The 14,096-nt window shown below is 45.2% G+C and overlaps 1 protein-coding gene across 7 annotated transcripts in view; it reads left to right on the top strand.

The window, feature by feature from the left end:
- GASK1A (golgi associated kinase 1A) overlaps nucleotides 1–14,096 on the top strand; it is an 82,413-nt gene that overhangs the window by 2,241 nt on the left and 66,076 nt on the right. For 4 of the 7 annotated variants that reach the window (XM_060022238.1, XM_060022243.1, XM_060022240.1 and 1 more), the window contains 3 exons: nucleotides 8,204–8,286; nucleotides 10,278–10,387; nucleotides 10,980–11,093. The gene's annotated coding sequence lies outside the window, so the exon portion shown is untranslated. Of the gene's footprint in view, nucleotides 1–4,153; nucleotides 4,326–8,203; nucleotides 8,287–10,277; nucleotides 10,388–10,976; nucleotides 11,094–14,096 lie in introns of those variants that run through there. The other 3 variants (XM_060022244.1, XM_060022239.1, XM_060022241.1) reach the window with 3 other exon arrangements.

The raw sequence follows: 14,096 nt of genomic DNA, 5'->3' as shown, positions 1-14,096 counted from the left end.
CTGGCCTTTCCCAGCATTTTTCTCTGTTGCTGTCTAGAGTATAGGAAAGCTAGATATTCACATTTCCAGACTATCTTGCATTCTATTGTGCAGTGGACATGGTAATGACTGTTACTCGTCACCTAGTCTCCATTCTCTCCTGCTTCCATAGAAATTGCTAAAGTTTCCAGTTTTTTCAGCAGGTGTATTTGGCCATGTGACCAACCTCTGGCCATTGTGAAATGGTACGTGCAACTCTCTGGCCATGCACTTAAATCCATGCCCAGCACCACCATTAGACCAAGGAAAACAGGGTCCCACCCCAGGGCATGTGCCCAGGGTGTTCAGGGGGTCCTGCACTTAGGAGGTCCTTCCTCTACATTTTTTTTTATTGGTTTATTTTTATCCTTTTATTTATTTATTTATTTTGGCTGCACCGGGTCTTAGTTGCGGCATGTGGACTTCTTAGTTGAGGCATGTGAACTCCTAGTTGCGACATGTGAACTCTTAGTTGCGGCATGCAAACTCTTAGTTGCGACATGCATGTGGGATCTAGTTCCCTGACCAGGGATTGAACCTGGGCCCCTCCATTGGGAGCGTGGAGTCTTACCCACTGGACCACCAGGGAAGTCCCCCCTTCCTCTACATTTTTAAAGTCATCTACTGTTGCCTGGGTGTGGCTAGGTCAAATACGGCTGTCAGATGGGGTGCTCCGAGAGTAGATTGTGATCTCTATGGGCCCTGTGCTCTGTTTGTCCCATTTGGGGTGCTCTCTGAGCATTTACTCAGTGTGTGGGCTGACCAGGTGTCCTAAAGAGCTCCAGAATGCACACCTGTAGGATTGTGCCAGGGCCCTATGGCTGGACCTCATTTCTAGGAGGGCGGCCAGCGTGGGTTTTTCCCACAGGATCACATGACACTGGGCCATCAGAATGATGCTGACTGATTCAGGGTAGCTCATTCATCTTAGGCACAGGTTTGAATTCAAGGCTCTGGGCTACTGTGGTTCTGCTGTCAACCCTTGGGGTGGGCTGCATGTGTGGGCCCCTGTGTCAGCTCTTGCTCTTCTGCGTTCCTACTGCAGTGCTGCTTATGGGCTACAATACCCGACGACAAGAGAGGTGGCAGCAAATATCCTTTATCTTGTGCATTCCCCACTCTTGGCCATGAGAGTGGTCACTCTTCCCCGCACAACATGTCAGGCAGTTCTCTGGGGGTGGCCACACCTCTCTCCTCTGAGGGCTTTCTGATAGATGTCCTCTCTTACCCCCCACTGATGCAGTGACGGCATGCCGTCCTGGGTCAGTCTTAAGCTGCACTGGAAGGGGACATTCATTTCTTGGGTGAATTGAACTGCTCTTCTTACTCTTCGCATGGGCCCATTGCTTATCTTCCCCGTTGGTGGTGGTGGTATGGAAGGGAGAAGGATAACTGACATTGAAAGACATCACATTCCAGGAACGCAAAGATTATAGCAGTTGCTATGGTCTCAATGTTTGTGTCCCCTTCAAAATTCATACGTTGAAATCCTAACCCTGATGTGATGGTATTAGGAGGCAGGGCTTTTGGTAGGTGCTCTCATGAATGGGATTAGCGTTCTTACAAAAGAGATCGCACAGAGCTCCTTAGCTCCCTTCCATGTGAGGGCACCGCAAGAAGGCCCTGTCTATGAACCAGGAAGAGGGCCCTCACCAGAATTCGAACATGCTGGTGCCTTGATGGTGAACCTCCCAGCACCCAGAACTGTAAGAAATAAACTTCTGTTCTTTATAAGCTACCCAGGCTATAGTGTTTTGTCTAGCAGCCTGAATGGACTAAGACAGCAGTTTAAGAGCAGTTGTGGTTGTAAAATATATGATTCAGTGATTAGACTATAACATTCCAAATGGTAAATTTAACATGACCAGGAAACCTATTACAGTTAATATTTTCCTGAATATTCTGCGTAAGACTTGTATTTGCACTTATTGTAATAACCTTTGAGGATGTCATTGGAAGCCAATATTCATGGGTGGCATGATGATTCAATGCCGTTAGTAATGATCTAATCAGCATTCAATAAATGGTATTAAAGAACTGAAGAGGCAAGAATATCTATATTGTTTCAATTCTGTGGTGTGTTCAAGGATTTGAGGGATGATCAAGAAAAGACAAGACCTGAAACATATAATATTGTACATCAACTGTACCTCAATCCAAAAAAATTTTTTAAAGAAAAAGAAAAAGATAAGACCACTAGATGGCACTATTGTACAACAAACTACATTGGGAGGCCTCTGTACAGATTGCAGGACAGGGGAAGTCCCTTACTGAAGGGATAACCCAGCAGGGGAAGAAGGCGAGGGAATCCTGGGGAGGGGGTGGGGTGGAGAGGCGAATTGGAAAGGAGGCTTACTTGTCTAGGCAGTGTTGCTCAACAGCAAGGTGGGAGTCTCTGCCCTTCAGAGAGCGTTGAAGGGCAGCAGCAGTTTGGGGTCTTTTACGGCCACAGAGTTTGTCTTATCCATGGCTGGCCGACGTTAGGTGCAGTTTCACGAATTATGCAAAGCAGGCAGGCTCTAAATGGCTAAAATTATGCTAATATGGGTTATGTTTAAAGCAATTGGATGAGTAAGAATTTGTAAAATGTGTAAAAAAATATTGTACCCTTAAAGCTTGATATAAATTTCCTATGTTTATAGGTTATTCCACAATTACAACTGAACATTCAAATTCGATAATATTCAAATTGCATTAATTTAATATTAGGAACAGTGATGTTTTGCTAAAACTAGATTGCTGTTCTAAGATGAGTATTATGCTATAGGGTTTTTTGTTTGCTTGGCCTCACTGCACAGCTAGTGGGCTCTTAGTTCCCCAACCAGGGATCAGACCCAGGCCCTCAGCAGTGAAAGCTCACAGTCCTAACCACTGGACCACCAGGGAATTCCCTGGCATAGGTTGTTTTGATTTTGCCTTGGCAAACCTACCTAACCAAGTATCTTTGGTTGATGGGAATTGGGAATGGCCTACTCCAACTGTCAGCATGATTTCCAGGCTCCATATCTTCTACATGGAAAATATGTCAAAGGGTAGGAGCAGTGACTTACATCTGAGAACATCCCAGTGGGAGGGAAAGAGAAATCATGTTTACTCCTCAGGAATACCGAAGTGCCCTGGAGTAAGCTGACACTCTTTGGTAACAATGTTATCAGTAATGCTTTAAACTCCAGGTTCTTTTGAGCAGGGAGATCCTAACCCCTGCTCTCGCATATTTAAAGGTCTTTTGGAGGTGACCACAGACACTCCTATAAAGCTCTCAGGTTATGCAGACGATTGAGGACTTGAGGTTATCTTGAAAAGATGTGACCTGGATTCCACACAAGGGCCTCGTGGATCCTGGGGAAGTGTCGGCCTCAGTAGGATATGGCTGAGGGCTGGATGCTCCTCTGGACACAGCCTTCTTGGCAGTGTGAGATGAAAAGACTTGTAAACTGTGAGCCCCATGTGGGGCATCACAGTGGCCGGAGTAGTAACTAGACACATGAGGACATTTGGCAGTGGTGGACAAATGAAGTGGCGGACAAGGCTAAGAAAGGTTGCAGGACTGTGTGTAGGCTTCTAACTGGGGCCCGGATTCACTTCTCACCCTCCGTCACTCATTCATGGTGGCTCTCCCTATGCAGGACAGAAAAGCACCTCCTTTTTGACTTTCTAAGGGTCTTCTGGGTATATATTAAGATTGCTACTCTGTTCCTCGACTTTCATTCATTCAGCAAACGTTTCGGTGCCTCCTCTGTCTTGAGGTCTCCACCCCGTCCAGGTCAGGCCCTCAGCCCAGTTCAGCTGTCTCTCCAGGTCCCTGATTTCTCCTCTAGTCCCTGAAGGGAGGGACTCACCAGTAGGTGGAAAATCTGCCAGGCCGGGGCCGGGCCTGTCCCGGCAGGGAAGAGGCTCCTGCCTCCAAGAGGAAGGATGACCTCGCAGGCTCCACTGCTCATTGGCTCAGCTGGGCCCCGCCCCTTCACCCGATATCCAATGGAATGAAGGCCCTGCTTCCTTCTCCGGCCTTAAGGTTAGGACAAGCCAAGTCCTCTGCCTTGACTCAGAACGCGGAGTCTCATGGATTCCCTAGTGGTCCAGTGGTTAGGACTCTGCACTTTGACTGCCGAGGGCCAGGGTTTGATCCCTGGTCAGGGAAATGAAATCCTGCAAGCCGTGTGACGCGGCCAAAAAAATAAAAAAGAATGCGGAGCCTGAGAGGAAGACACTACCTCGCCTTTTTTTCCTCAGGCTCGTCTGGTGGGAACTAGAAGGAGGAATCACCGAGATGTGGGGTCCTCTAAAATCACTAGAGAGAATTTAAGGTAAATTATAGGTTGACAGGTCACTGTGATGACGTACTTCCGGCTCAGCCATTGCTGTTAGCGCGTGAGGGTTTGGTTTTTGAAGACCCGCGAGTGGTTCCTCAAAGCTCTGTTCACTGGAAAGGGGCAGAGGCCCTCAGAGCCCACAGTGAGCGGGTCTGGCTTGGTCTGAGCACGACGGGAAGGACCCTGGGGGAGACCGGCGCGGCTACTGCTGCTCCCGGGGTCCTCACCCCAACGCCCATGCTCGACTCGTTCGCATGGAGAGGGCGCGCTGGCGGGCCGGGGACGCCGGCCGCAGGCTCCTGACGCCTGGTTTCTCGTCCCCAGGACAGCCCGTGGCCTATTCAGACTTGGATACTGACACAAATTCAAGTGTTGACACCGAGGTTCTCAAATTTTTTTGTCTGCGCTCCAGGACGCGCTGTCAGCAGAGAACACTCCCCTTGGTCGCTCCAGCCCCGTCTTGTCCAGGCTGCGGAGACCCCAGCCCTACCCCTAGGCCTGTGCACAATTACTTAACGCTCTTTCCCTTTTCAGGTGGTCTCAGGAAATCAGTCTGTGATCACTTTATTCGCCTTACTCGCCTGGCCATGTTTAAACCCAATCTGGAAGCGATCCGTAGAGTACCCAAAGTTTTAAGAGGACTGAAATGGTTTTCTCCCCCCACCCCCATGGAGGATACTTCCTTCACAGAATTGGAGAACGTGGAGCCCTGGATTAAGATTGGCTCATATGAATGTTTAATCTAAAATCTTGGGACTTCACTGGCGATCCAGTGGTTAAGACTCGGGGCTTCCACTGCAGGGGGCACAGGGTTCCATCCCTGGTTGGGGAACTAAGATGCCTCGTGCTGTGCAGTGCAACAAAAATAAATAAATAAAAATAAAACTCTCTTGAGGGGTTATATCTATCAAGCGCCTAATATGTGTCTAATGTTTAGCATATAATATCCTATGCACAGTATTGGGGCTATGGAAACATTATTTATTTATTTATTATTATTATTTTTAAATTTTATTTAATTTTATTTTTGGCTGTGGTGGGTCTTCATTGCTGCACGTGGGCTTTCTCTAGTTGCGGTGAGTGGGGACTACTCTTCGTTTCAGTGCGCGGGCTTCTCATTGCGGTGGCTTCTCTTGTTGCGGAGCATGGGCTCTAGGCATGTGGGCTTCAGTAGTTGCAGCACGCGGGCTCAGTAGTTGTGGCTTGTGGGCTCTAGAGCACAGGCTCAGTAGTTGTGGCACACGGGCTTTGTTGCTCCATGGCATGTGGGATCTTCCCGGACCAGGGCTTGAACCCGTATCCCCTGTATTGGCAGGTGAATTCTTAACCACTGCGCCAACAGGGAAGCCCAGCATTTCTTGATTTAGTTCTCTTCCCATCCTTTATTTCACTCCTCATTACATTCTCTTAACGTAATTGTCATAACGTAATTGTTAAGGTTCACAATCAATCAGATAAAACATATGGTCCCTGCCATTAGTGAAGTGTGTTGTGATTTGTTTCCCACCTGGGCTTGTTGTTTATGCTTCAATTCCATAGCTATGGTTTTCCCCACAGGAAAGAATGAGTGTTTTGTACTTTGTAAGGGTGGCCTCTGCTGCTGTTCTACTTCCAGATGCTTTGCTTTTCATAGTGTCAACTGTACAGATCACACCTTTTTGCTTAAGGCCATTTGTTTAATATGTCAGTAATATTAAGTATCCACTGTAAGGGATGTTTATTACAAAGATACGATGACAGTATCATGATTTAAGAGAATTAAAGTACACAACTACAAGGGTACCCAGTTACTCAGTATGAATCCCTGCTTTTGTTACCTTTGGACAAAAACCATCCATGAGTTTAGCAGCATTACCTGTGTAGGTTTGCATTGTGTTGTTTTATTTGTTTTTGTTTTTGACAGTGCCACAGGGCTTGTGGGATCTTCGTTCCCAGACCAGGGATCGAACCCAGGCCCCCAGCATTGGCAGCTTAGAGTCCTAACCACTGGACCACCAGGGAATTTCCACATTGTGTTTTATTTTAAAGTTCTTTTGTTTACAGTTATAGCTACTCTTCCCTGTCCATTCCCCGCCCCCCCCATCCTACCCCTGGAATCCCTGCAACTATCAAGATGTGGTTTTTAGCCTCCCCTGACAGCTCTTTCCCTGACAGCCTCAGCTTCCTCTACCTTCCTGGATAGCTTTCTGGATTCGCTAAGTAGGGTCAGTGGAGGAAAGGGCTATGTGCTGACTGTATAAAGTCTTTTGTCTGATGGACCCTGAGACTTAATAGCAAACTGCAGATAAGGAGTTGAAATGGAAGTTGTTTTTAAGTCTACGAGTGCATGCACGTTTATGCTTATTAACGATTTCCAATCTAACTAATGGTGGCTATTTGTATTTCAGGTGTCGCCTTTAATGTGTAAACCTTGCTGATTCATTCTGTGGGATGGCAGAAGGCTTATTTCCTAATGATGAACTGGTTAACTGACCTAGAAAGGGAGTTAGAACTATTAGTTTACAAATAAAATTGCTTGGCTTCCCTGATGCAACAATATTTAGAACTTGGAGTATTTGAGACATGTCATGAAGTTGATGGATCATTTAATATGGTAGTGTTTTTCTTCTCACCACCTATCCCCAACACTCTTATAAAATTGAATGATCATCTTATAATCAATCTGTATTTAGAGGAAAAAAATAGTAGTAGAGAGACATCAAGGTGTTCCTAATATGGGATTTCCCTGGCAGTCCAGTGGTTAAGACTTCCCTGGTGGTCCAGTGGTTAAGACTTCACCTTCCAGTGCAGGGAGTGAAGGTTTGGTCCCTGGTCCAGGAGCTAAGATCCCACATGCCTGTGGCCAAAAAACCAAAAGATAAAACAAAAGCAATATTGTAACAAATTCAATAAAGACTTTAAAAATGGTCCCATATCAGGGCTTCCCTGGTGGCACAGTGGTTAAGAATCTGCCTGCCAATGTAGGAGACACAGGTTCGAGCCCTGGTTCGGGAAGATTCCCCATGCTGTGGAGCAACTAAGCCCTGTGAACCACAACTACTGAGCCGGCACTCTAGAGCCTGCAAGCCACAACTACTGAAGTCCACGTGCCTAGAGCCCTTGCTCTGCAACAAGAGAAGCCACTGCAATGAGAAGCCTGCACACCGCATCGAAGAGTAGCCCCCGCTCACCGCAACTAGAGAAAAGCCTGCACACAGCAACGAAGACCCAACACAGCCAAAAAAAAAAAGAGGTCCCACATCAAATCTTTAAAAAAAAAAAGATGTTCCTAATAAACTATTTTCAAATTCCATTTTGACTTTTACTACTGTCTGACTGTGTGGATTCTTGGGATTTTTTTTTTTTGGCTGCATCGTGTGGCAGGCAGGATCTTCATTCCCAGACCAGGGATCAAACTCACACCCTCATGCAGTGGAAGCATAGAGTTTTAACCACTGGACCACCAGAGAAGTCCTGACTCTAGGGATCTTAATTGGAACTCCAGTTTTCTTTTCAACCCATAACATTCTCTCCACTGTACCACTGTATGCCCTAGTTTCCTTTTCTGTCCTCTTTCCTAAGATGTCTTCTTTGGAGTACTGAAAATTAGTTTTGTCAGTCCACCTTCGCATCTGTTCGCTGAACCAGTCAGCTGAATATGTACCTGGGAAATTGTATACTAATTATATTCTCCACACAATTTCTGTTTCTGTGTTCCCTCTTATGCCTGCTGTCTCACCTCTGTGACTTGAGAATTGCCACCGATACAAGGCAATAACTAATGAATAGTATTGATAGTTCATGTAGCCCCCAAAAAGAATGGGTCAGATGCTATATGCAAGAATTAGGGTCAGTAGAATTATTGTCACTAATGCTTCTTTCTTTACTTTCAGTTCCTGAGAGTGTTACCTTTCCCTGAGACAGGAATAAAAGCGGTCAGATGACGACAACAGTGTCCTTAACAACCTGGCCCCAGGTGAGCTGGGTTCCCTCTGCCCCTGCATGTATGCATGTGCATATGTACAGATATATTTATATATGCACATATTAAAGTATACAAGTGTATATAAATATAAGTTTATATATGTTACATATGCATATATAAAATATATGTAACATACTTTTATATATATAAATATGTAAATTTGCTTTCTCATTGAGGTATAACTTATAATAAATATAACTCACTGTATAGCTCACTTTTTAGAAATATACACACCTGTAAGACCATCATTCATATTGAGACATAGAGCATTATCAGTACCTCAACAGACTCCCTCATGCACCATCCCAAGCAGTCCACCCCAAAGTTGACCTTTATGGGACTTCCCTGGTGGTCCAGTGGTTAGGACTGCCCTCACTGCCAAGGACCTGGGTTCAATCCCTGGTCAGGGGACTAAGATCCCACAAGCCGCGTTGCCAAAACAAACCAAAACAAAAAAAGATGACCATTATTTTGACTGCTATGACAATATATTGGTTTTATTTGTTCTTAAATTTCATGTAAATGGAATCATTCAAAATTTACTTTTTTGTATCTGCCTTCTTTTGCTCAGTTTTATGTCTGTGAACTTCACCCGTGTGGTTGCACATAGCAGTAGTTTGTACTTTTTCATTGCTGAATAGTTTTCCATTATATGATTATACCACATTTTATTTATTCATTCTACCGTGGATGGACATTTTGATTGTTTCCAGTTTTCGACTACCATGAATAAGAAGGCAGTGAACATTCTTGCTTATGCCTTTTGATGGACACATGCACTCGTTTCTCTGGGGTGTATCTTTAGGAGTCAAATTGCTAGGTCATAGGCTATACATTTGGTTAGTTTTAGTAGATGCTGCCCAACAATCTTCTGAAATGGTTGTTCCAATTCATACTTTTACCAGCAGTAGAAGAGAGTTCCAGTTGCTCCACATCCTTGCAAATACTTCTCATTCATTCTTGATATCATATTAGGTTTTTTTAATTGCCTTTTCTCTACTAAGGAGTGATACAGAGCACCATTTCCTATGTTTATTGCATACGTGGATGTCCACTTATGTGAAGTCGCTGTTGAGATACGTTCCCATTGTTTCTTACATTGTGTGTCATTTTTTTCCTCCAAGTTGTAGTAATTGTGGATATGAGTCCTATGTCAGATGTATGTATTATGAAATTCCTTTTCCCAGTCTGTGGCTTGCTTTTTCACTCTCTTATTAATTTATTTTTTTGGCCGTGCCTCGAGGCTTGCAGGATCTTAGTTCCTCAGTCAGGGATGGAACCCGGGCCCCCTGCAGTGGAAGCGCAGAGTCCTAACCACTGGAAAGCAAGGGAATTCCCACTTTTTCACTCTCTTCATGTTGTCCTTTGATAAACAGACTTTTCTCTAGCCCATCTCAAGTAAGCGGTACTTTCCTATGCTTCTCTGACCTCACTACCTCTACATGGGGGTGGGGAGTCATGGACAAATGTGAGAGCATTGTGCCTGGGGTCGTGAGAAAGGAGACAAGAAGGAGGAAGAACTTGGATGAAAGCACAATTGAGAAATGACAGGAATGTGAGCAGCCCAAATAATCAGCCAAATATATTATACAAAGTGGGAAGGGGCTCAGAGCTAAGGTAGCAGCCATATCCCATTATATGTTAGTTTTTCTTTTATATATATATATATGTACATTCATGCTCAGGCCCAAGCCTAGCTTCTATATTATAGTCTATTTGGAGGTCGCATATGTTTGGAAGCTCATAGTGAAGGTGTATTTTGTTCTAACTGGGAAAGTATGTGGAACTCTGGCTGGCTGTCTACCTTTAATTTGTGTCCTCTTCCTCTACACCTTCCAACTTTTACACAAAAACCTCTCAGGCACATGAGGGACCCAGTACTACATGTACGTCCTTGTAGATGCTGTTCTCAGCCTCTCATTGACAGTTTTGACCATCACCAAAGTCCTGAGCCCTGGGATAGGAGGAACTTGTCGTTTCAGGAATCAGTGGCTTTTGAGGATGTGGCTGTGTACTTCACTGAAAAGGAATGGGCCAGCTTGATACCTGCTCAGAGGGCCTTGTACAGGAGTGTGATGCTGGAGAGCTCTATGTAAGGCCTTCCTATGTACGGCCTCTCTGCTGCTGTTCTCTCTGGGCCCTAAGAAGCTAAAGGTTCTCTTACAACTATTAACTGACCCCTAATGGCGATGTTAAGGGTTTCCAGGTACACAGAGCCCTGGAGTCTATTTGACTTTCAAGAAGGCTTTCCTTCTTTTTCCATCATAAAAGCTGTCCTCCCCCTGTACCTGCCTTAGAGGTGATTCTCTGGGTACACCAGGGCTCGAGCAATCTCTTGGTACCCTCACCCTAGTATTGAACCTCCAGATTATCTTGAGAGAACTCAGCCCCTTTGTCTCCGTGTCGGAGTTGCTCCTAGGAGCCATACATCCGTTTTCCACAGTTAGAGAATTTTCCATTCTTTAACAAGGAAGGTAAAACATTTTGTTTTCCTTTAAATAGAAATTCGCCTCCCAGAGTGTCTCAGGCTTCCTTGGAAGCACTGTCCAAGATCTCCTCCCAGAACCTGTCCTGTACCTGTTTAGGGTACCTCTTGCTCAGTTCCCCCAGGGTTACTCTCCCCGCCGAGACTGACCCGTGTGACTCTGCTCTTCATTGTGTTGTTTCTTCTTCCCTTCAAGCAGCATCGTCCACTTCCAAACTAGCTCTGATCTCTCATCTTGAGCAAGGGAAAGTGTCACGTTTCACCCAGCCCCAGGGACCCCTAAGCAGGAGGAAGAGGAGAGCAGGTTCTACAGGTGAGTTAAACAAGGAATGCCCTTTGTTTTTATTTGATTAAAATGATTAAGTGTGTTCTCTCTGCCCAGCATCATGGAGTGTTTGGGATCCTTAATCACACTGTTTCTGATTGGTCTGTTTTTCATCTATTTAAATGGAATATGCAACACCGTGCTTCAGTGTCTTACATACTAGGATGATTTTATCCCTGGGGATATGTGGAATGATTTTTCGAAGTACTTTACTGGTTATGTGTGATAACCATTTACCAGTTTCTCCCAGTTTTACAAAAATGATAAACTCAGTGCAAGTATTATCTTGTCAACTAATCAACAAAACAAATAGAAAAAATTATTTTTGCTTTTCATGATTATTAATAAGTTAAACATTTTTTAAAATTTGATTCTTATTTTATTTTGGAGTACAGTTAATTTACAATGCTGTGTTACTTTCAGGGGTACAACTAAGTGATTTAGTTATACGTATCCATATACCGATTCTTTTTCAGATTCTTTTCCATACAGGTTATTACAGAATATTGAGTAGAGTTCCCTGTGATATACAGTGGGTTCTTGTTAATGATCTATTTTATATGTATATTAATGTGTATATGTTAATCCAAACCTCCTAATATATCCCACCTGCCCACCTTTCTGCTTTGGTAACCACACGTTTCTTTTTTAAATCTGTAGTCTGTTTGGGGCTTGTCAGGTAGTTCATTTGTACCAATTATTAGATTCCCCCTTACGCTTCACCTACCCAGGCAGATGTCAACTCCTGCAAAACCGCTCTGCTGAGGGTTCGTCATCCGTACGTGGGGAGACTCTAAGGAAGGAGGCTGGAGGTGGGGACCTTACTGCTAGGAGACTTGGAGACTAGGTGACTTGTCAAAGCTCTTCGAGGCCAGCGGGTCCACCATCCTTTGGGTGCACTAGGCTTGGTTAAGCTGTAGGGGGGCCCGCCTGGATCTGGTGATGGTGGTCCCATGCAGAGGGGACCAGGCACTACAGGGCCAGCGGGAGTGCATTTGCTGGTACATCCTCCCCAGCTCCCTCAGCCCCAGGACCCTCCATCCTTGGGACCCAAGCCTGCGCAGGCTCCAGAGATGTGACATTAGCTCAGGTTACCAGGCCTGAGGGGAATATAGTAGGCATTTCTTTCCTTCTTCTTTTTGTTTGTTTGTTTCTAATTTAACTTTTAGGTTATATTGGAGTAGAGCTGATTTACAATGTTGTGTTTATTTTAGGTGTAGAGCAACTTGATTCAGTTATACATATCAATATAGAAATTCTTTTTCGAATTCTTTCCCCATTTATGTTATTACAGAGTGCTGAGTAGACTTTCCTGTGCTATAGTGTGGGTCCTTGTTGATGATATATTTTCTATATATATGAGTGTGTGTATGTTAATGCCAACTTCCTAATTTATCCCTCCTGCTCACCCTTCCCCTTTGGTAACCATAAATTTCTTTTTGAAGTCTGCGAGTCTGTTTCAGGCTTGTGAAGTAGTTCATTTGTATCAATTTTTAAATTCCACATGTAAGTGATATCCTATGATATTTGTCATTCTCTGTCTGACTGAGTTCACTTAGAATGATCACTTCTAGGTCCATCCATATTGCTGCAGATGGCATTATTTCATTCTTTTTTTTTTTTTTAATGTCTGATGGATACTCCATTGTGTATATCAACCACATCTGCTTTATCCATTCATATGTTGATGGACATTTTGGTTGCTTTCATGTCTTGGCCATTTTCAATAGGGCAATGAATGTTGGCGTGCATGTGTCTTTTTTTTTTTTTTTTTTTTTTTTTTTTTTTTTGCAGTACGCGGGCCTCTCACTGCCGTGGCCTCTCCCGTTGCGGAGCACAGGCTCCGGATGCACAGGCTCAGCGGCCATGGCTCATGGGCCCAGCCTCTCCGCGGCATGTAGGATCTTCCTAGACCGGGGCACGAACCCGTGTCCCCTGCATCGGCAGGCGGACTCTCAACCACTGCGCCACCAGAGAAGCCCCAAGTGTCTTTTTGAAATAGGATTTTCTGCGGATATACTCCCAGGAATGGGACTGCCGGATCATTTGGTAGCTCTAGTTTTAGTTTTTTAAGGAACCTCCATACTGTTCTTCACAGTGGCTCTTAACCAATTTCCATTCTCACCAACAGGGAGGACGGTTCCCTTTTCTCCACACCCTCTCCAGCATTTATTGTTTGTAGACATCTTGATGATGGCCATTCTGACTGGTGCGATGTGATAGCTCGTTGTCATTTTCATTTTCATTTCTCTGATAATTAGCCACGTTGAGCATCTTTACATGTGCTTTTATTTTCTTTTTCCCTTAAACAGTGTGAGTAAAAGTTATCTCTTGAAATGGGCTTCTGGAAAGTCTTCCCGTTTTTGAATTCTTCTTCGATGACCTACCCCAGGACATTACTTGAGGGCAGGTATCACTTAACGCCCCTCAGGCCTTGTGAACATTAAGTGCCCAGCAGCACCGGGTTTATAGCTGTTGTTACAGGAAGCGGCCACAAGGCGGCAGGATTTCTTCATGCTCCAGTGCGGTGACTCAGGCAGCCAGAGCCTTAGGGAAGGTTGTGTTCCTGGCTTGTAAATGAGAGGGGAGTGTGCCAGCACAAAGACTCAAGGGCTTGTGCCTCATTCCTTCTTCCCCCTTACCCTGGCAGATGGCAACCCCTGCATAACCACTCTGCAGAGGGTGCTGTCGTCCGTACAGGGGGCTACTCTAAGGAAGGAGGCTGGAGGTGGGGACCTTACCACTAGGGGACCTGGTGACCAGGTCCCTTGTCAACGCTCTTTGAGCCCAGGGCGTCCACCATCTTTTGGGTGCAGTAGGCTTCGCTTAGGTGTAGGAGGGCCTGCCTGGATCTGGTGATTGTAGTCCCACCTCGAGGGGACGGGGCACTCTGAGTCCGGGCGGGGCTCATTTGTTGGGACATCCTCTCCCCGGCTCCCTCCGCACCAGCGTACTCCAGCCAGGGGACCCAAGGCTGCTCAGGCTCCAGGG

This window comes from Delphinus delphis, chromosome 10, assembly GCF_949987515.2.
Source record: "Delphinus delphis chromosome 10, mDelDel1.2, whole genome shotgun sequence".
Classification (NCBI taxonomy): domain Eukaryota; kingdom Metazoa; phylum Chordata; class Mammalia; order Artiodactyla; family Delphinidae; genus Delphinus; species Delphinus delphis.
The sequence above is the reverse complement of the archived record's forward strand: the minus strand, read 5'-3'. Positions and strand labels throughout refer to the sequence as shown.